This window comes from Hesperophylax consimilis, chromosome 3 (genome assembly GCF_061612785.1).
Source record: "Hesperophylax consimilis isolate HC1 chromosome 3, BYU_Hcon_1.0, whole genome shotgun sequence".
NCBI lineage: Eukaryota > Metazoa > Arthropoda > Insecta > Trichoptera > Limnephilidae > Hesperophylax > Hesperophylax consimilis.
The window spans coordinates 2,246,806-2,272,070 of NC_142838.1; positions in this window are offsets into that span (position 1 = coordinate 2,246,806).

The window sequence follows — 25,265 nt, forward strand, 5'->3', positions numbered from 1 at the left end:
TAGTTAGTAGGTAGATTGTATATTGAACTATAAGAGATGTTTCATTTTTATAGGTGCTGGTTGAGTAATGCTTTATTCTGATTATTTTAAAAATTTTCGATGTTTCGTTTTTTTTCATCATTATATTGCCATTTTTTACTCAGATTTTCTACTCTTGACAATTTCGCAAGGTATAGCAATGTTAATTTTGTTGTCCGAGTTGTCCGTTATATGTAAAACATTACATTTTGTAACATTCTTTATTTTGTAATTTTACTACTATGGGAGGATGCTTGTTTATGGGTTTCTGTTTTTGATTCTATAGATATTTGTTACTTTAACTTTTATGATTTTCTTACCATTGATTTTTTCCAATATATTAAACATTTTTAAGAAATTTTTTTTTTTCGTAAATGTTAGCCTGTGATTCTATGTAATTTTGTTCCATTTTATTTAATTGTATTTTTATGTATTTATTTGCTTTTTGTAACTGTTTATTCACTATATCTTTGTTTTTGTTTTTTTTCTTCAAATTCATATATTTTGTAAAAACGAAATTTAACAAACTTCATTAGTTCTTGTATTTGTTGTTTAAACGAATTTATGGATTGCTCCAACAATTCTAAACTTAACTTCTTTTAAGGTTATACCCATCAATGTAGTATATTATTGTTGAAGAGGATAATACTAATAAATCCAAATGAAATATAAAACAGAACACAGAAGAGAACATAAAAAGATTACGGTCACAACATATCATCGAAGAAGAATTATAATGCTAAACAAAAAAATTTCTGGGTCTTGTACTGTTTCATGTTTTGTTTAGATTAATCAGTATTATCTTATTCTTCAATGACCAATACTGTAATTTTGAGTAATAATACTTATATTTTTCTTATGGGGAAATGAAATTTAGATTATTAATATAAATGGACCTTATTGTATATTAAAGTTTGTTGCGTTAGGCACTTCATACTATTGCAGTCACATCAAAACTAAAATTGTATTACTAAATGAAAAATACAGTTTAACGGAAAACAGTATAAAAAAAAAAAAATATATGAAATAAATGTTTGAATGCGGTGAACAATTAAGAAAATAGAAATTTTGTGTTTCTATTTAAAGGTTTAATTATATGGAAATTAAAGTGCAAGAAATCAACTATTTTCTTAAAATAAAATTCATTAAAATTTTAAAAGTACTTTAAAAAATGATGTATTAGAAAGTTTGGAAACACTTCTGAACTGTGTCACAATAATAGGTTGAGTGTTTGAACACCGATATAAATCGAAGCCAGAAAAGCTAATTTTTATGTCGTTTATTTATATGTGTTTGCAGTATGTACATATCTTTGACTCCAATAGCTTAATCATTTTGATGCGGGCCTTCAGCTTTCAGCTCTTCAGGCGAAGTTTCCGCATCGCCATTCGCTATTTGCCTTTCGTCGGCAACACTGTCTGAAAGTTGCGTCAGTAACGCGGCAAACGGTCGACATATTCGCATTTCCCAAACACTATTGATGAAATGGACCGAACAAATTTCGCCGGAAATTTGCTAATTGAAACATGCATGAAATCATAAGAGGAAGTTTCCGCCCCAAAGTGCTCCGCGGTATTTAATTTTCCCCTTGATAAAGGCCGATGGCAAAGCGACTCCCACTCTCTCCTAGCGCCCGTCCTACTGGAAATACGTACAAATTTCAGCACAAACTCAATTAACCTGCTATTAGGAGGAAAGCGAACAAAACGTATCGTATTATACCTACGAGGACACACTTTAAAAAGGAAACCCTTGATGTGCTTTATTCAAAGAACCTACATTGTTGTATCTACGAGTACGGAATGTTATATTATTTTATGTTTCCTTTAAGTGTTTGTTGTACCAATAAGAACCAATATAAATCAGAGGGTAGTTCTAAAATTAAATTAAATCTCACGGCGCTAAGCCCAGATAAATACTAATACCTTATGAACAACCTATTTTATTTAAACTGAAAAAAAACATATCCGAATACTCCACTGCCCAACATAAATACACAACCAGGGCAAAAAGCGAAAATATCCTGATTACTCCCAGTTTGAACACATCCTTTGGACAGAGAAATAATAAATTCCATGCTATAAAATTGTTCAATGCTCTACCAAATGAAACCAAAAAAATAAACGAAATGAGTATATTTAAAACAAAAGTCAAAACATGGCTTAGAGATCAAAGTAATAATCAACTTACAAACTTTATGAAGACAATGTAAAGACAATTCAAAACTAAATACAAAAATTTAAGAAAAACTACAGGCCGCCTCAGAACAGGAAACCCTAGTGAGGAGGACTGTGAAAAAAATACAAAAAATATACTTATATTATACTTTAAACCTACATAATGTACAAATTTTGCTATTGATATTAATAAAAAATAAATAAATAAAAAAAAACCTTTTCTTTATAACTTCTTTTGAGGTTATACCCATCAATGTAATAATTATTGTCGAAGAAGATAATACTTATAAAACAAAACGAGATATAAAACAGAGCAAGAAAAATAAAATATGAAAATTACGGTCACAACATATCATTGAAGAAGAATATAATACTAATAAATCTAATCGAAACATTTTGTGTTTTGTTTTTTTATCATTTTTCGTTTGGATTTTTCAGTATTCTCTTTTTCTTGCATAACCAATACTGTAATTTTGAGTAATAATACTTAATTTTTTTCTTTTTGGGGGGTAAAATTTAGACTGTTAAAAATAAAAATACCTTTTTGTATATTATAGTTTTTCATGTAATGCACTTTATACTATTGCAGTCACTTTGTAACTAAAACTTTATTCAGTTCCTATTCTACGATTTCAGTCAATTCACAATTTTTTTTAAATATTTAGACTGAAATTTTTACGAAGAATAAACTTTGCGATTTGAAAGTTCACATGAATAACAAAAATTATTCACGTCCAATGAAGCCCGAGTGATATTTGTATGAAATAGAGCACATTTTACTACATATCGGCGTTCAAAAGCTCGCAAAGCTTGCAAACTTTGGTAGAAGAGCTTTAGTATGACGTTAAATTTGATTGATCGAATGTCCGGTCCGTATAATATCTCTCTTAGTCCGGACCGGAAACACTACGATGTATCATGCAGATTCAACAAACTTAAGCACATTTTATAAGTATATCTACTAGTAAGTTTTCGCTCTGAATGTTTTATTTCCGTGCTCGTACAGAGTCAAATAATAACAGAAATTGAAATAATAATATTAGCCTTTTATTAAGAATCCCATTATTTTCATTTTTCGTCAAAAAATAAGTAAATTTTGAACTTCATTTGATTTTTTAAATGTTTTGTGTGTTGTGATGTTGGATTACATTGGAATATTTTCTCTTTTGCTTCAAACAATGGACGTTATTATCGTTTTTGCTGGTTTTTTAAATTAGATTTACATGGAGAAAAATCGCATTACAACAACAGGGGATCTCAATTTTTTTCCATCTGTTTTTTCTGATATTGAACTGAGTAATTTAGCAGTATTTTATCAAAAAAACACTCTGATATTATACTCATGTTAAAATTGTTATTTTAAGTCCATCCCTACCAAAAAAACTAAGGACGGGTTGTTTCGGAGACAAAGCAATTATTCAAATTTATAGTTAATTTTCAATTTTTTGTATTTCTTTGGCATTCACTATGTAACAATTTCTAGACATTTTTTGTTTTTAATGAGTTTTATTAATTCACAATGTACATTTGTTACGTATAGTATAGTTTATACGTAACAAATGTACATTGTGAATTAATAAAACTCGTTAATTTTCAAGTTTTGTGAATTTTTTTTTAAAGTTCTATTTTCATTTCAGTTCTTTCAAGCAACTAGCATATAATGATATAATAACAGAAATTGAATAGGACTTTCACACAACCCAAAATTGAACATTGAAATTTGATGAATTGTGCAAATTCTCCGAAGAAACCCGTACTGAGTGTTGTACCTGCAGCAATAAGTACCTAAATCACGTATAAGGATATTTTAAAATTTGCTTACATCACCTGAAAGAACAAAAATGTAAGTTTTTAATAAATTGTTTTTCAAAATTTTCAAGCTACGTATATTAAATCAGATATTATATCAGATATCCGTATTCATGCCGTCATTTTACAATTGCCATGGTCAACTATTTAAATCATTACAGAAAGTGCGGTCACCAATCATAAAAAAAAAAATTTACTAGAAATTGCTTAAAACACACTTGCACAATTGTTAATCTACGAAAGCAAACACTTTGTGGCTTGAAATTATACAGATGAAATAAGTGTTTTGCTTAAAACCACTTTATTTGAGTTATGTACCTGGACCGGTTTCGTTTGATCTCAACCTTCATCAGGACAATTAACATATAAACTAAATTGCAGAACGGAGAATGATTGTAAAGTAAACATAAACGAAAAAGAAAGCATATTGGAGAGGAGTAGGTAAAAGGTGGCGATTACACAAGAAGAAAGGGAACAACTTTAAAATCGGACTGTTGGTTACTTCTAACTGTTTGTAAACCGGTTGACGTGTATTACTCAAGTACAGTGGTGTTACACAACGAACTTTTTTCATTTACATACTGTTTTGTTCAAATAGAACTTTCACAAAAATATTCAGTTTTTCCATTGAATTACTATACAGTTATATTATTACTTATTTACTAAAAAAGTCGTGTCCAAATGAAATTCAACCTTGTATTTGGTCAATTTTTCAAAATCAGAAACAATACAATTTATTACCAATTTTTAGCAAGTAATAAAATAAATAAACTATTTTCTGTTAGCACAATCAATTCCACCTAATCTATCGAACTTTGAAATACACATTTACAAGTATTTAACAAAATCAATTCATCGATCAGACCACGGTCCTGTTACTTGTAAGTTCCGAGTATTAGATTTTTTATTCAAAACATAGCTACATTTAAATGATTTTAAGAAATCCTTAGAGCAATTTTTTCCATAATTATATTAAACCAATTTTCAGCACTTGCTAAATACAAGGTTTTCAGAATAAGCGATGGGTACTGATGTTAATCTTAAAATTTATTTGTAATTGTTATAGCGTTTTGTTTATAACCTCTGCAGACCATTTGGAGCGATCAGCTTGCGATGTCGCTAAACAGAAATAACGCTCTGACATTAGTAAGGGCGGGTGGCCAGAGGGCCCGGGAAACGGCAGTATTGCCGTATGGCTTAAAGGTTCCACGCTGTATGACTGGAGGTTGTTGGGGCGGCTATTGACGTTTTGAGATTTATTTGTCCCCTACTTCCCTCGCCTTGTGTTGAGAATATTTTCCCGGAATTGTGTCCGGGCCAATACATTACCGTAGCCAGGGCGTGACCCGCAATTTTTCACTACTTTTTATTGGTGGGAGAGTGCCTTTTTGTTTTTCCAGTGTTTTTTTTAGTGGTTGAATTCTGACCGCCGGATGAGTGTGCGTAAATAATGACCGAGAACAGCTTTGAGAGCTTTCGGATATATAATTAATCTATTATTTTATTTTCATTCGAAGGTAATTTACAACCTGTTATTTCGAGAGCGAAAACGGCAAAGATTTGTTTGGACGATTTTCTATAAGTCGTTAAGCCTGTCTCGTTTTCAATTTATGGCCATTTTAGGTAAATGGCATCTCGTATTTTTCTGATAAACAACCAATTTCTTATACAGTAACCACTTTTTTGTTACAAGGGCGTCTTGAATCCCGGAAAAATATGTTTATTTTGAGCATTTTGAATTGTGTGCGTTTTACTCCGACTTATTACTTATTATTAACCGTACACATATTAAAACTTTTTCGAAAAACCGACTTGAAGGACGACTTCGATTATGATTTTTCCATTTTTTTTTTTCATTTCTTAAACTAAAAAAATTTCAAGAATATTTTTTTCCGTAAAGGATTTATTGAAAATTTTTTTTAAAATTTTAAAATTTGCAGAAGTTAATAATTTTTTTTTAAATACTTGCTATAAATTTCTGCTTTATCATCTGTATATCTGTAAAAGAAGAATATTTTTTTTGAACGCAAAGCTTTTTTTCTCATTTTTTTGCTGTTGGTGAATTTCATCTTTCATGTATTACAGTTCAGATCAACAACCGCCAACGCGAAGTAAACACTTTAACCCGATTACCGAGAGATCCATCTTGAAGATCAACCTTTAAAGTTGCCCCATTGTAATATTTCGCAAGTGTGTTCATCGAGCGCGGGAGCGGGCGGGTCTTGTGGAATGGCGTCTCCGAGTAGTTTGTATGTGGGGCCATCCAGTGGAACTAACAAGTACCTCGCAACAAAACCATAGTGCTCCAACTTTGCTCGAATTTTCCACTTTGCATGAGTCGCTCTATAAAGTTGCATTCTTGTAACGGGCACACGGATGCACCGCGCCGCACACACGTCGTACCGCGCCGCACCGATCATGGAAATGAAAACCTTTGAACAAACTTGCAATAATGCCATGTCCCCAAGAACAGTTTGTGAACGTGAACTTGAACGTGAACGATTTTGTACATTCAAGTATAAAGTCTATTTTAAGATGACGTCCTCCGAGGTGCGACTTTAGACCCTGCATTCAAGTATAAAGTCTATTTTAAGATGAGGTCCTCTGAGGTGCGATTTTAGACCCTGCATTCAATTATAAAGTCTACTTTAAGATGACGTCCTCTGAGGTGCGATTTTAGACCCTGCATTCAATAATAAAGTCTACTATAAGATGACGTCCTCGGAAATGCGACATTAGACCCTGCATTCAAGTTAGTCTATTTTAAGATGACGTCCTCCGAGGTGCGACTTTAGACCCTGCATTCAAGTATAAAGTCTACTTTAAGATGACGTCCTCTGAGATGCGACATTAGACCCTGCATTCAAGTATAGTCTATTTTAAGATGACGTCCTCCGAGGTGCGACTTTAGACCCTGCATTCAAGTATAGTCTATTTTAAGATGACGTCCTCCGAAGTGCGATTTTAGACCCTGCATTCAAGTATAAAGTCTACTTTAAGATGACGTCCTCTGAGGTGCGATTATAGACCCTGCATTCAATTATAAAGTCTACTATAAGATGACATCCTCGGAGGTCCGACTTTAGACCCTGCATTCCGAATGTCCAACAACTTATAACATACTTCCTTTGAACACTTTAGGTTTTTAAACTCAATGTTTTTTTTATTAATATCGTAAGTATAAGTATGCTTCTAAAATTATAAAAAACGCACCTGGATATGTTCTTTAACATATTACAGGTATGATAAAATTCTCAGCGTATCTTTCAATGCTACTTGATTTTTGCTCTTTTTTTAATTAAGTTGTCTTTTATTAATAATAATTATAATTTCCACAAATATATATATATATATATTTATTTATTGTGTAATATTTGAAATAACATCGGCCTTTCAAAACCATCTTCTACTTTTGAACGCGTACTACGGAGCTTTACCTCGACGCCTTCATGTAAAATTTCAAAAATATATAATTTAATATTTTTGTGAAAAATTACCACAAGGGCATTTTTCAATTAGTTTTTCATTTACAATATGATATGTACAATTTTATTTTACTATTGCAATGTTTATAAACATATTACATGCATAAATAACATAATTATTAAAATATATATATATTTTTTTAAGTTGCCGGATATTTCTTAACATATCTGAATATTGATATTCCCGAAATCTACTATGCACATTTTTCATCCAACCTACTATCTATTTCTCACATAATCTGTTTAAAACAAAACTAACTTTTCTAATGTTGTAAAAAATTATTTACAAATTATATATTTACAAAAGAAGTTTAAGAAAAAATCTTTTAGGAATATACTACTAAGACCAAAAAAATTGATAATTCAGATACAGAGCTCTCGCTTTTGAATGTTTTTATTACATGTTAAATGCATTTTGCATGTTAAGGTTTATTTTATATTTTTTTAAGTATGTAAAAAAAATTCTCATGAAAAAAAAAAGTTTTTTTAATATTTCTGGCCCACTGACCATCTGCAACGTAGGAAGAAAAACTCCAATATAAAATACACCTTTTTGTAATTAATATTTTACTATTTTTTCTTACCTAACTATGTAATAATCCAACTTCTATACTTAATGCTGCAATTCCAGGGATGAACCAGATATATTCCACCCTCTTGCGCGTCATATATTCTCCGTCCGCCGTACGTGTTCAATCCGTCCAAGCGCTCCTTCTTCAACGTTACAATCTAAAATATATCACACCACCTACAAGGCGCCTTTAAAATAATACTAGCGCAGACCCAAGAAATTTAAATCAGGTTTTTGTCCATTGCAGGCAACTAATAAGTTAAAAATATTTCTATAAACTGATTTGAAAAATGATGATTGATGATGAAAAAGTGATTTGGTGTTTAATGTGGATGAGGCAAGAAGTGCGTTCCTACAGATGATTAAAATATGTATGTTTGGATGTGGATGAAGCGAGGAGTGAGTGCCAACTCCTAGCTTTTTTTCAGTTGAAGGCAACTAATAGATTTTTTTGTGTTATGTTTCAATGTGGATGAAGCAAGGTGTGTATACCTACAATTCGCTTTTTGCCCATTGCAGGCAACACGGCTCACGTTCTTGGATTGTATGTATTGTTGCATATAATTATTGATGCCAAACGTCACTGAGAAATAATGAAATATAAAATATAAATACTGCATACTGCAAGTAATATTCTACACAGTAATACAATAAGACAACTTTACGGTAAAATGCTCTCCTACACCTCATCCATAATAATCTTCATATTACAAATCAACCAAAGGCCATAATAAAAACCAAGTCCTCAACAAATAAAACACTGAACATTCCTATAACACACACCACACACGGATAAAGACACTTTCAATACTACGCAACCAAGCTTTTTAACAGTATGCCCATTACTCTGAAACAATTACTGACTGTAAATACATCTACAAACATTCTCAAAAAACATATGGATAAAAAACTAAGATATTCAGTTTATTCAAAAGATTATAATTTCAGACCAAACATAACCAAAATATAATGAGTATAATTATATATTATACTCGTTTTCCAAAAATTATCCAAAAATACATACACTCACATAGAAATGTGTGTTTTCATGTTTGAATATAAGTCTGTGAAAAAAAAAATTAACTATCTACTACAACACAAATACCTATCACACTTAATCACAAACAAGTTAACACCTCAGCACAGGTTCTCCTAGTGAGGTGTTCATGTAACATACAATATCACCCACACATTTACCTATATCAACATATTTTCTTTATTTTTGTACCTTTTTTCTGTACCTTTTTTACGTACTGCAATATAAACCACTGTAATCATTTGTAAAACGTGTATTCAAGAATATACATAAATAAACAAATAGCATTTTTCAATCAGTACAGATCAAACTACTACGGAATTTCCGGTTCCATCAATTAAATATTTAAAAAAAAAATTAACACTTTCTACACAACACACACTCTTGGGATTGTGTGCATTGATGTATATGTATATACAGTACCTACTGTGGCACCTACGAGTACCTACGGTACCACCTACAATACCTTCCTACGCAAAACACGCTCTTGGGATTGCGTATTGATACGTATAATGATTGATGCAAAACGTCACTGAGAAACAGCAATTTGTCAATCAGTACAGTCATGTGTTTTGATACCCATCTCGGGTACACCACGGTTCCATTTAATGGTTAGTAAAAAATAGTTTCTATTTACTGTACCTACCTACACAGTACACCAATCTATTCTGATGTACCAATAATAATTGTAAACTCCTTGCTTCATGCAATTAGTATGTTGCTTGGATGTGCATGAAGCAAGGAGTGTGTGTCTACTTTTATATTTATGATTTCGTTGATGAAGCAAATATGATCTGAAAAATTACCTACAAATTGTTACACACTAAACATAAATTTAGTTCAAAGTTAATTTGTATTGAATTAAATTAGCTACCCGGAATGAGGCAACAATTTTTTTTCAATTGCATCATCATTTAGTATTAAGGTATTTTTCGATGTTCGCATCAATGAATGAATTATTCCCGGGGTGGCAGTACCCAATTAAAAAAATATATAATTAACATACAAAAAGTAAAAAAATGTGCTATGTTAATTTTTTTTGTTAATTATTTCAATAAACTTTTTTCTTTTTTCAAAAAAAAAAAAATGCACCAACTTTAGTTATATTTAGTATATACATTTTTAAGCAAAAAAAAATCAATCAACCTGAATGATCCGTACGAATCATCATTATTAAGAAATAAATCGTCAAACATTTTTTTTTAATTATATGATTAATACATCCAATGCATCCGTGTAAGTACATATGCGATACTCAAATTAAATAACGAAAATAAACATGAAAAATGGCGCTATATAAATTTTATACGTAAATGTTAAGTGATTTGTGATTTTCGTTGTGTGTTTTAACAGTTATTCTGACTGAGGAATAAATGTTCATAATAATTATAAACATTACAATGCTCAACAAATCAGTTTTTAAAACAGAAATTTAAATATATATTTATTATATATTCTTTATAGGTATGTTGGTAGATCGCTTGTCTGATTTCATCAAACAAATACTTCCAATTTTAAAATTAACACTTTAATTCAAAGCAAATCCAAGTTCTAGAGCTCTTTGAACCGGAGTTACAGACGGAAATTATTATTTTTGTTGATTTGCTACATATTTTTTGATTTCGCGCCCATTAGAGCGTCTTCATGAAATGGTAAATATTTTGTAATTAGATTAAAAAGCCTGTCACTGGTGTGATCAGTTATGAATAGCATTAATTATAAGGTTGATTAACTGACAACAATCAATAATATATATAATTAATATTATACTCTCAAGTAAGCCTGATGGCACAAAATCTTCCATAGTTTCCCAGGTGTTCCAGGTTTTGTAACAATCTTGAGAGATCACGTGTCCTATGTAAATGCTGCGGGTATGTAATCAGCAGTGTCTTAGAATTCACAGCATGCTTTCCACCCGAGTCCGGATCCCTCCCCCCACCATCTCCCACCCACCCCTCAAATTGCTGCAGAATACCTTTACACACACACATAATACCTACCCACTAGATCTGGGTATCTGACACCATCCACTTGTTAGCGCGAGACTTCTGTGAAAACACAGAATTCACAAATAACGCTTTAATGGGTTTTTAACATTTTATAATCGAATGAAAAAATATTAAAATTGGAAATTTAAAATTAGTAGGTATCTATGTTAAAAAAATTAATCGAACCGTAGTTTCCAGCTAACACAAATGCAAAAGCACTGAAGGTGTCAGTCGGTGGAGTCATGTAAGGGACATTCATGCGAGTGTGTGATTTTTTTTTCCTGCAGCGGAAAGCATTAGTCGCTAAAAAAAGCTATGAGTAATTGATACATTTAATTTATAGTAAAATTTTGTTGGCTGTCCAAATATTTTTTTAACGTAATACGTATGTTTTCCGTCGTTTTCTGAAAAAATCACATATTGTAACTATAGTGTTGATAAATATTTGTAGTTTCTTGTTATTTAGTTTGTGTAGTTTTAAGATATTTCCATATTTGGCAGTAGTAACGCCATATGACAGAGACAACATGTCGGCTGTACCCGAAGGGTTACCAGTAAAGCCGATGCTTGCCGAACTCCATGCCGGCAACTCAGTACGAGCTCCGTCCTATATTTCCTGCTAGATATTCATAGTAATTATCTCACGATAATAAACAAACTCCTAATCTTTGACGCACTGAAGTATTTATTATAAACTTCCGATCATCAAGTGTATTTCTATTTTAAAAAGACAATTGACAATACACTACAGTAACTTAAAGGGCATTCGGTGGGTCAAATAAAATATATAATGAGAACATTATGGACTCCTCAACTGGAGCTTGCCGATCACAATTATTTTGGAATTATTTATTTAAAATACATCACAGTTTAATAGAAAATAATATATGCAGTTATCTTTTCGTCACATTCATTTATAAAAGTTAAGTTTATTAGCAGCTTACCCTGTTTGATAAAAAATCCCCGGATGTGAGCGCATATCCTTCGAAAATACTTCTGTGAAATTAAATGCTGAGGAGTCAACAGTTTCTGAGATTGCGAAAGAAAAATCACGTTAACGAATCGTTAAAATAATTTTTCAAAATTTTTTTTCCAAATTCTCTCATCTCGGAACAATATTTATTATTTAAATAAACAAAATTATTTAATTTTTATGTATTTTTTTTTTAAATATATCCTATTTTCATCGGCCACTTATTCATACCACTGGACTAGACGCTTCAATCAGCCACCACGCGCGTCCGATATGACGCATTGTTTATCTGAAGGAGATTAATTAACGGCTGCGTGAGTGCGTAGGTGCTGCGTGTAGTGCATAGCGCACCCAATACACTGGAGTCACCCTTTCATTGAAGCTGAAATGATGTGTGGCCAAACAGGAACCATCCACTGTAACTTAAATCGAATGTTTCAAATATATATTGATTTTCTATTATATATTATTAATAAATTAAAGTATATTTATTTATATGTATGTTCATTGAAAGAACTAGTATTTCTGTTGTTTGCAGGTGCGCAGATTAGATGCCCTCGAAATGGAATTCAGAAATTAAGTTTTTGGAAAATTGATCGGCCGTCAAACATAGCAGAGAAACTATTTTCCTTAAAGTTTGACCAATTTTAGATTTTCAATAGATCAAACCAATGAAACGAGCAGAGAATTGACAATCGGTAATCGATTAAATGTTAAAAAATAAAATTGGCGCTAATCGTTCAAGTGTGACTGAGGCTGAAATAAAGAAACATTGAAAAAATGTTCGTTAAAGTATTGATTTAAGATATGAATTGTTTGTACAGCGTTGTTACATTGTCAAAGCGTGAAAATCTAGTGAACATTCAATTTTACTACCCAAAAGTCAGGTTCGAATAAAAATGTATTCTTGTGTAGCTATGCTCTACATTACAACGAAAAAATATTACCTACAATCACAGACACGGGAGAAAAGGGTGGTAGTTAATTAGGTGAGGGCACCTGAGAAGAGATGGAACATCAAGGAGGAGGGGGTGGCAAAGAGGAGCGTCTAGGTGAAAAACGTTTCACTCATCGCATCATCAAGGAGAGAGTGCCGGCATTACCGGAAATAGGAACGCGTGATTCTTAAAGGCTTTTATATGGAACAATTTAAAACTTCCGTGTTAAACAATAAAACAGGATTTAGGATGTACGAATATAACAATTTTTTTTTCAGTTGGATAATTTCTAAATGCACATTGCCCCATTTGACTACTAAAATTCGACTCATTATAATAATTTAGTTAGTTAATTTCGTGAAATAAGACTTTGAAATAGTTGGTGATTAATACACCTATTTTTTTTTAATTTGTTTTATTTATTTATAAGTTCTTAATTCAGCAGGACTGAGGGAATTGTGTAATACCAGTCTACCGTATTACACGAGATGTAAACAACTATTGTACTTAAAGAGAAAATTAACAAAAAAATTAAAAATCTAATAATTCACAATGAAAACATAAAATTAAAACATCATATAAATAATTTAAATTTGAATTGAAAAATCGTCTCTCAATCTATGGGTCTACCTTTAATATAAGAGAGATAATCAAACATTGTAATATGTATTATTTTGTAAAGTTTCTATATAATGAAAGTTTAAAAAAAAACTATTGTTATTTTTTCATTTATTAATAATTTAGAAACAAACCATTTCTCTCCCTACGTATTTAACCCTTCATGCCTCAGAAGGACATTACTAGCCACAAGCATCATATTCCATTATATTCTTTAAGGACAGATCTGACCGGTGCGTCAATACGTTACAATAGTTTTTTTTTTTGGAAAGATAAGTAATTATTTTTCTCAGTTTTTCTCAGATAGCCATACATTATTACGTGGATACATTTTTTTTTAAATTGTCGAATGATTACGAATTTCAGCATTTTTTCATCGACAGTTGAAAGTTAAATTTTTTTTATTGTATAAACGGTTAATCAAGCGAAGTTACAGTTTTATTTCTTATTACCTACACAAATGGAATATGTTTTATAAATATCGAATTCTTTCAAAATTATGGACGTTCGAAATCAAAATGAGTCAAAATGTTTAAACATTATCATTTCTTTCTAAAATAATTTTTTAGAAAGATCAACGTTTTTTTCCAATTCAAATATTTCAAAGATAATTTTTACGTACTTTCTAAAATAGTATTTTTTTACCAACAACTTCAAAAATAAGTAATATGTAGCACATTTTAGATATCTTGGGACCATTCAAAAATTCCAAGAAAATTCACCATGTCGATGGGACTTGTTGGTAAATTATTTAAAAACCTGAAGGGTTAACAGCTATTTGTTGTTGCAACTATTTTTATCCTACTGTCTTACGAGATTAACATAAAAACGTGACATTTGATAATCAAATTAAAAATATTTTGACAAAATCTGTCTTACATCCCTTTGGAACAACAGAAGTTGTCCTTCAAATCTACATTAGCAGTTACTCGTCTTCTTAGCTGTGATTTTTTAATACATTTCAATATCTATTTCCTCCCTTAAATAAGAACGAAGATACAAAGCGAGCTAATTTTATTTTACTCTCTAAAAGCTTTTCTTCACAACAACATCGTTATTTTTTAGAGCTTTTATAAGCACGCATACACTGCGATATGCGCGCACATTGTTTTGTTAACCATAATTTAGTTATGCACAGAACACTCACCCACATAACTTAGTACGAAACCCTTTAAGGTTTTGTTTTCCAAGCCCCGCTCAGTATGATAAATATTATTTTTCAATTTCCCGCGCAACACACGTTACCCCTCCTTCCATTCTACCAATAGGCGTTGTTTTTCCGATTGAGTGGTATTGTGGGTGAGCGGGTGATCGGGTGAGTGGGTGAGGAAGTAGGGGTGCCCCCTCTCATTTGTCAATTGACCGAGATTACCTCACCCCCCAACTCTCATGCTATCCGGGCACTCAGGGGTATTCTATATAAATAAAAACAACGTATTCAATTTGATGGATAAGTAAGCCATTAACCCTGTTGCAAGCCAACCATAATAATATATTATAAACCCACTAAATACGTCACATTAGTATCATGCAAATAGCGTTACTTCTCTTCTTTGGGGAATTAAATAAAAATGGTTTATTTAATCCCATTGTTCGGCCCTTTTTCATTATATTCACCTCGGCCCTGTGCAGTGAGAGCAATATATAAAGATAAAGACTAGCTTAAAGGAGAGGAATAAGAGAAAAAAACATTATTGTTGTCACACGCGACTGCCAGGGTGAATTAGTTATTGAGTTACAAAGCTGTGAATTTATGTACGGTTTTTTCTGTAAAAGATTATTCCGTGTCATTGTGATGATTATTTATATCTGGATTTCATAATGATATTTCAAATGATTGTAGGACATTTTTAAAAGAAAATATTACGCTAGTTTATTGAGAATAATATAAGAGAACATACAAATAAAACTTTGCTAGTATACTCTAAAAGGAATCATATAAACATACAAATTATATAGACATAATTATTTAGGTTCATTTGCACGAAAACAAAAATCTTTTTTTTTATGTATAAGCTCAGAAACAAAAATGTACCATTTCACCTCAATTCGAATCCTAAAGAAAATTTACGCTTAACTAGATACTGTCATTTAGTTAGCCTAGATTTAAAATATTTTGTTGACGAAAGTTACGGAGTATGTTTTACGAATTTACTATATAATTGGATTTAAATGAAGAAAACATTTTGAATTAAAATTAAAAAATAACCATCAGGCTTTTTGGTTAGAGTTTTATGAAGGAAACAACCAACATTGATTACTTTACTATAACTAATAAAAACAGTAAGCAGAATAAGCCCGATGAGATCGAGTCAGTCGAGCGAAGCAAGTCGATGTGTGTGTCGATCCCAACCGCAGTCGGTAGTTGACAGAATTACTGGAGGAAAATCATTAACGCCGGATGCTGAGAATCGGAACAAATTAAGGGACATAAAAATAATAGTACGCTTATTGCAGGAGCCGAAGGAAACACACGTGAAACGCACGAATAAGTCAATATTATGCGTGCGTATTTTTTCGACAACATCAAGAAAAAAAAATCGCTTTCTTCCAACTAGTGTATAATTGAAACCTTACACATTACTTGGAAAAACTTTAGTTTGGTTGGGTAACCAGATCTTAAAAACTTGATTCTTTTAAAACTACCCACATATCTTTTAACTATGATATTCAATTACCTATAAAGCAGTTTCAAGGAATTAAAAGACTATAATAGGATACTATCTCCAGGCTGCAAAATTGTCGACAGATTCCGTACGTATATATGTACTTTTTATATACAGGGTGTCCGGAGGTAAAGTGCGCTAACTTTGGGAGGTGATTCTACATGACGGTAGAAGTAAAAGAGATAATAATCTTTTTTTTTTCAAATACAAAAATTTAACTTTTTAACCTAAAAACTATCTTAAAACGATGAAATGTCGAAAAAAGATTTTTTTTCTTGTACTATCATGAAGAGTCACCCCACAAAGTTAGCGCACTTTACCCCCGGACACCTTGTGTAATCTGTCCTCCGGTAAATAAAGATTCCCCACTGTCTACTTTTCGCGATTCCAACTCTTATTCTATTCTATTCTACAATGTGTTTTTTGCAGAACTTGTTCGCTTAGCAGAGCGTCAGTGAGCATCATATTGAGCTGTATTCTCTGTCGTGACGATTTCAATATTTCATTACTTTTTAAGGCGTGTTAATTACGCGGCTCACCTAAGCTGTAATATTTGTCAGTAAATTAAAACCGCGTCCTGTCTACATTTTCGCTTAACGAGAGAATGCTGCAGAAGCATTTAAGTATTAGTTATGTATCTCTCTTTATAGAAATAGAAGGTCAGCAGTGCCAGCAGCCTTCCTTGTTATTGTGAGCTGGCCATAAAGCATAAAAAGGACATTTGACGCACACTGAAACCTTACTCGGTAATGGTTTTTTATGAAATTTGTGGCAATAACGAGTTTTCCGTTATTCCTACTCATCATACAATTATTAACCTACATAAAATCTTTCTTTGTAATAATATTAATATGATACCTACTTATCATATCCATAAAAAACTTGGTGATTATTTTAAATAAAAAGAGTCAAAAATATTTTATATCTTTAGACTTTTCCATTGAATAAAGAATAACAGGAAGTGCTCTAATAATACGGAGAGAGAAAAGAGATAAATTACTTATTAGCATCGCATTGTTGCACTCTTCTCTTGCCATCGCGCATCGTTTGTTAGACAGAGACTAGAATAGTTTCATCGCCAATATTATTTTTCAAAACCAAATTTCAATTGTTTGTCCAGTTTTACGTGGTACGCCATTGTTGATAGTATATTTTTTTCGAGCTGTCAGTCAGCTAATTATTAAATATTAAATGAAGTGTTCAACCAGGGGGATATAACTCCGATCGAAAATTGAAACCGAAATATTGTGACGTCATATTGTTCCCTAACTATATCCACCAATGAAAAACTCTGAAAGTCTATGGAATAAACTTTCAGAGTTTTTCATTGTAGTATATTATGATAAGTAGCCTTCTAATGAGAATTTTAGTGTCTATATATTGGCATATCTATGTTTTTTGACCAATTTGTTTCATACAAAAAGCCCGAAGATATCGATCTACTGAGTGGTTTATTTATGTGTTCAACCAACGAGTATAACGTGTTTCTTCCAACAACAAAAACGGTTGAACTATCATTTCACAGGCAAGTGGAAGGTTTGGAAAACATTCCTGTCAAACATTTTTTCGATTTATTTGATCGTTTACACAACTTTTGGCATACGATATTTAAGTATTCTGTTAGTTAAAATCGTTATCACCGAGGAGTTTATTTTTTATGATATTAAACTAGCCAAATTTTTAATTTCATTAATTTAACAGGCAGCCGTCTTACAAATATTTGCTGTGAACAATAAAAATAAAGAGGCTCAGTGAAAATGCGGTGTGGCCCGAGGCTAATATATTTTGGTTTAACAATTAATTTGTAATTATATCAACCATAATACTTATTATAACACCTTGATATTTATAATCATAAAAATATTAATTAAGCACCATTCAGTGATTTGTCGTATACCGGCGATTAATATTCTAAACCTCAGCTGAACAAAGGAAATAATTTTATTTTCTTTGTTACACTTTAAAAATGGAATATTAGGAAATCACTATTCCAACTGTTGGTGAAAGTTCCTACCCAACTTTTGTTATAATTTATTTTGTTTAATACTTTACATTTTCAAATGTGTATATATGTCATGTTTATGGTATAAGTATAAGTACGCTTTCCAGGTTTCCAAAATGTGTTTCAAAGCTATGTGTTAAAAACATTTTGACGAACGTTTCGTCAACTGAACATTGAATGGAACTCGATGGATGAATCAGTACTCACAATATTTTATGTCAGTAGAATTATGTCTATTAGGTTATGGAGTAAAAAAAATAAGAAATACAAAGTATTAAAAATTATGTATCCATGTTTTAAAAATTGATTATTATTATGATTTCCTTGACAGAGTTCTAGGTGTACCAGAAAAAATATAATACTTAAATACCGTATTTCACAAACAAAATTGTATTTTATTTTAAAGAAAAGGGTTTACGATAATTAAGAAATAAATATAACTAGCTTTTTGCCCGTTGCAGGCAACTAATGGATAAATGTGCTAAGCCATTTGATGTTTGAGTGTAGATGATTTAAAGAGTGTGGGACTACAAAATTTAAAAGAAAAAATGAATATTTGGAGAAAAAAAGGTGCCAAGGAGCTTACTGATCATTTTTTCACCGAGCCATTCGGGTTGTGAAGATCGAGTTTATACGGTTTTTGTCACCGACACTCTTGAAAAGTCCCAGGGAGTTTTGTTTTGGAAAAAGCATTACTTAATAAACACGCAAAATGTAAAAACTTTTAAATTAAAAAATGTGTATATATATAATATGCATATGAATGAAGCAATGAGTGTGTGACAACAAATGTATAAAAATTATGTATAGAATGAAATTAATATTTGGAGAAAAAAAGGTGCCAAAGAGCTTACTGATCATTTTTTCTCCGAGCCGTTCGGGTTGTGTAGGTCAAAACGCGTAATTTGATACCCATATCGTATGTACGGTTTTTGTCACCGACACTCTTCAAAAGTCCCAGCGAGTTTAATTTTGGAAAAAAATGCTTTATAAACACGCAAAATGTAAAAACTATTAATTAAAAAAATGTATATTTTACAACAAAAATCGTCACTTCAACCTACTAATATCGCTTCAAACTTCTGCCCTCCTGGTATAATTTGTAAATTTGCGTGACGCTTTTGATGTGGTTTTTCTCTACGGGGCGACGGTACCCATATGTAAAAACTTTTAAATAAGACAATGTTAATTTAAAAAAATCAATTAAATAATTTGTTTTTAATAGCAAAATTACTTTCCCAAACTTCTGTGCTCTTGGTAGATGACAGCATCCTCTAGCTAATTTTTCGCAGATATGGCTTTATAAGAATTATCATAATAGAGGGAAAGAATTTTCATTTCAAACTTAAGTTGTTTAAAAAAAATTACGGAAAAAATGTATACATAACGCAATTGGGTACCTACTTTATATGTGAATGCCTCCCGTGGCGACGGTACCCATTCCCGCCTACCAAATTTAATGATTATTATTATCACGCAAACTGCTAAATCTTTTCATTAAAAAAATGTTTATTTTACAAAAAAAAAATATCGATTCACCCTACTAACTTCTGCGCTCCTGGTATAATTTATAAATTTGCGTGACGCTATTGATGTAGTTTTTCACTATGAGGCTACAGTAACCGTTCCAAATTATTATAATCATTCCTTATTTTATTTCGTTCAAAAGCATTATCGATTTTAAAAAGATGAACTGCTAAAGTAAGTTCCTACACAGATTTTATCGCTTCTTTGATTTAACATCCCTACATTATACTACAACTCTACGGTCCTTGTCTGTGATTGGCTGATTTCTGATAGGCCAAAAGCCCGACTGATTTCTATTCTAAAATGACATTTTTTGTTAAAATCGCTAATGTCAAAACTTTTGCCGGTTATTGTGAGACATTTTGAAACGAGAGTTGTATGCAGGACGACTGATTAACGTGCCTTAACCTTCGGACTTAAAAATTTTAACTGCAGACTACGCATTTTCGACGGAATTTAATCATCAAGTAAACAATGGAGATTTTCATAAACAAAGAGAACCACGTGACTTGGACGACGTGACCACTCTCTTGTGCCAATGATGCCATGCTTCAAAAAAATACATTTACGTGATAATTAAACCTCTTTCCCTATATATGGGGAAATTTCGTAACAATTTTTATTTATTCATTTCGTGGTCACATTGCGTTCGAAATTGAATAAAAATATAAATGGTGAACAAAAAAATTTTTACAGATCGATAATAATTGAAGAAAAAAAAAAGTCTTTGATTTTTTTCACTAGAAATTTGCTAACTGAAGTTACTTTAGCAATCTCGTGTTTCCATCAAAATTAAATAAAATAAAAACTTGGAAATCAGTGATAATGGAGTGACGACGCATACCAACTTTGTTTCTGAAATATATTTTCTATCTACCAGCAAATATATTCGCGAACCTATAAAGTGATGTTATAAGGAACAAATAGGGATTGCAATTAGTAAATGTACTTGTTAGGGAAACGCTACTAGAATGTTTAATTGGTATAAATATTATTTATTCTGGGCAATAACAATAATTCTTCGGCGCAGGTAGGTATTGGTATTATCCTAACGTAATGACAACGACAATTTAACGACCGTTAAAACTCAAATCCAATTAGAGTCCGGTGTTTTTGGTCTCGAGCCCTTTCAACTGCTACCACTAATGCTCTAATAACGAATTCTATTTATTATTTTATGGATACCAACAGTGTGTTAAAAATTTTAACTTTTTTTTAAATTTTCGCCATTTTAACAAAAACTCCTAAATAGTTTCTTGTTAATCTTACACATTATATATGTAATCAAGCTGAGACGTACATTGCAAATCTTTATTTAAAAATCACTTTCATCATTTACTTAGAAAAGTGTTTTAAATTCACGTATCAGTATAATTAATAATTACCTAATATAAAATATCTGGTAGTTCGTTAACATTTTTTCTTCAGCTTCATGTACCTATATCTAACAACACCATACAAAATGTGGAAGTCTTACGGTTACTGTTACGCCAAGAAAACTCAAAAATATTAAAATAGAATAGCAAAATGAAGAAGATTTAAAAAAAATTGTACCACACAATAAACTCTTAAAGAAAAGATTCCTTCTTCTCGCCTTCGATTTATTTACCGCTCTGATTCGAGAGTATCACTAAATCGGGCTATTTCTCCACCCTCCTAATTCTATAGACCTATTTTCCAAAAATATGGTGAATCCTCTCCGAGCTGACACCGGGCGAGCCCCCAATATGGGGTAAGAGCCCTCAAAACCACTCACAGCCGTAATAGCTGTTAAAAACAGATTCCGATTGTCATATCAATACCAGGGCGTTTTAATTTTATTAAATGCGGTTTCATCATTGAATTTTGGCGTAAGGGTGATTGTTAATATATTTAATAATGGTTTTTATGATGATTAAAACTATAAAGAGAAATTATCTTAAAACATGTTTGCTGATAGCGACTATTGAGAATATTCCAACGTGCTTTTAAATTCTTGTGTAAACATTTAGATTTTACCGTTGTAATAGAATCCATTACTGTAGGAATTTTCTACGCAAACTTCGTTACGAAAGCATAACATTGTTATTGATTATTACAATAAACACAGTGTAAATACTCTTAATATAATTAAAAATATCGTATCCCCCCAAGGCAATACTGAGAGTTTATTCCACTCGGAAGTGCCAACATATTGCAATATCGAGCGTGATTTTTGTTTGTCTTATTTATTATTAGACTATATGCTCATAGAATAACAATCGGAAGAAACTAGCGTCATTGATCCCTTCGGCACCGGTGCGTAGTCGGGATACACGCCAAACGCGCGCCCAACATTTGTACACAGTTGACATTTGTCACATGAGAACGGGTCGCTTCTACGATTCGTTCTTAAGTTCAACAGCTCGGCTGTGGAACGAACTGCCGGCCTCTGTGTTTCCTCCCTCCTACAACATGGGACTCTTCAAGACCCATGTTCACTCCTACTTCTCCACAAAAAGACCCTCCACACAGCATCCCCAAAGATGACATAGGCCCTGTGTGGAGTTAATATTAAAAATTTAAATTAAAATAAAAATAAAAAAACCATCTTCGTGTTCTGGATGTAGTTTTAAATAAAGTTTGGAACTCGCACAAGGTGAGTAACTTTAAAGTTAAAACCAGTTTTGTGTTTAGAATATAACAATATAATTTATTTTTGGATTTATCTGCTAACACATTTTAAAGAAAAACAATATCGTGTTCGAAGTGCAGTTATAAAATCTAAGATGCAGTGTGCTGCGAAAATCGGAGGAATCCATTTTCATGTGCTGGGTGTAGTTTTAATCAAAACTCGACTCGGACTCTCACAAAGATTCAATATCAAGTAAAAGCAGTTTCGTCTTCCGAATGTTTTAAAATTCCAGTTGCGGATATTATATATCGAGAATTCCGACACCCCCCACCCCACCAAGCCAGCAAAATCTTGGTGTGGCCCGAGGGTGATACTAAAATCCCCCACCCCTTACGTATACAATATATAATAATTATAGTAGTAGCATATGTGTATTGATGCAATAATTATAGTAACTTTATAAACGAAACTAAAACTATAATTTCCTACTATTTTTTTTAGGTATAATTAATTTGATTGGATTCCTTTTTAACGACTGTTTTGTCATCATGTTGAACAAAATGAAGAATATATTATCCAATTCCAATATGTTTTAACTTTAATGCGGGTTTTTCAGGTTTACTTTTAATGCCCAGCCAGGATCTCACTATTGAGATGTTAAAATGAAAGATCTCGTTATTAGTCTTTTAGGAAGAACGAGAAAATGAAAACTCTGTATTCGAAGTGTTTGATTTTCACAAAGCTAACTTAAATATTAGCGTTTACAGTTCGCTGTTTAATTTACTGAGCGTTGCTAAGTCCTGTTTTAAATTGACCGTTCGGCATTTTGTTTGTCTGAAAATTTGTTCGTTATTCCGTTTCGGTTTCAAGGTGGTAGCCTTGTTGTAAACTGCCTTTTTATCCCGCTTGATTTCACATGAGTATGAATCATAAATAAACCACTCGATGATGCGTGGATCTTTCTGCAAACTATATTATGGCACCTACCTGCCGGAAAAATAATAGAAAAAAGAATTTTCACTGAGATGACATTTTCTTTTGGCAACTTGTATAATTCGTTATTCGAAATAAAAAATACGTAAAGTATTATTATTTGAAAGGTGGGTATTTAAGTACCTACTTTCAGTTCTTATGATTTCAAAGAAAATTATGGTTTTGATATAAAGAAGAGAAAAATTTAAATATGCTTTTTGGACTCAAGGTCCTACTGTTCAGGGAATAAGTAGTTTAAATTTACAATTTTTACAGTTTTTGTGTTCGTGATATGATGGATAAATAAAAACGTTTCTGGAGTGTTTGAAAAATATGGCTATACTGGAACACCCCTATCAAATAGTATCATTCAAATCAAATGTATGTGAAAAGCTATATATTTCACACATGACCGATCACATCAAGTGCCTTCGGACATTTGGCATTATTGCCAGGGGGCAGTGGGGGTGGGGGAGTGTGATGAAAGGGGGGTGCAAATACAACACAATGAGGGTGGCCAGTTGACATGGGGTCGTGGCGCCGGATCTTGGTTCTCGGTTACCAGCTTTTCAGCAAATTGTCAACCATTTACAAATAAACTGACCATGACTTTTAGAGGACATGCTTAGGACCGACTCAATTAATTATTTTATTACGAGTTTTTTTTTTCCTTTTTTAATAAAATGTAAACTTACTAACATCATGTTACTGTGCTTGTGAAGGAACAATATATCATACAACTAGAAGAACAAACTAGAAACTAAAAAAAAATAAACAAAATATACTCATCAAAACAATATAATATCTTTGCCACAGCTTTGGGAAAAGATATAACATGCTTACAACCTTTCTACAAAATGTTGTGAAAATTGTATTCAATTGATTGAAAATCTTAATCGTAAAATAGAAACTGGCGTAAAATAGTTCATGGAAAGACATATAAGATATTTTCACTACTTATCCAGCCAAAAAGGGTTTTTATGTTTTGTATAAACTTGAAATAAAAATAATTTCTTATCGAATTTCAAAATTTTCCCAATGTTTTTTAAATGTTCATAATATGAGCCATAAACAAACACTATTTGAGAAACTAGATAAAATTACCTTTTGTTTAAGGAATTAAAAAAATTCTTTTAATTCCCGAAAATTCAACAGCAAAAAAACTGTAATTTTGAACACATTGCTTGCTTATCTTAAAAAAATTATTTCTTCAAATAGCTATACCCCGCCACGCGTTGCTATGTTCAGTCTGTTTCTGAAAATAGAGATATGATAGCGAGTGTAGCATTTAGGTTTTTAAAAAAATTCATGTTTTGTCACCTGTGACAGTTAAAAACTTGTTTTTTAACTTTTTAGTTAGTTAAAAAACAAGTTTTTAACTGTCACAGGTGACAACTATATAATTTAGGTATATAAAAACACGCACGTATTCATATGCAACACTGTATCAAAATTTCGAAGCAATTAGTAGCATCAGCGAGGTAACAGCATCATCTGCATCCATTGCGCATTGAGTGGAAGGCTGAGCCACTTGGATGCAGACACGACAATGATGTTTGTGAATATGATAGTGTCTCATTATTTCAACAATAATTTAAAGCAAAACATATGTAGTATGCAGAACAAAACTTGATTTTGATTAAAGTGGGTCTTGATTAATGTCTCATATATTTTCTTCAGAAAAATATTACATATCTACGGGAGAGCAGGAAATCGCGGGAGGTTCGTGCCCCCTGGGTGAATTCCCGCTGGCGAGGCGCGGAGTGGCATCTATTTGCGTATGACGTCACTCCAATTACCTGACAGTTTAATTAGAGCCTATTGTGTGTAGGCACTTACCGCATACACCAAGTGCTCGTCGCCTACTGCTTGCGCGCACTTCAGGATCCTCG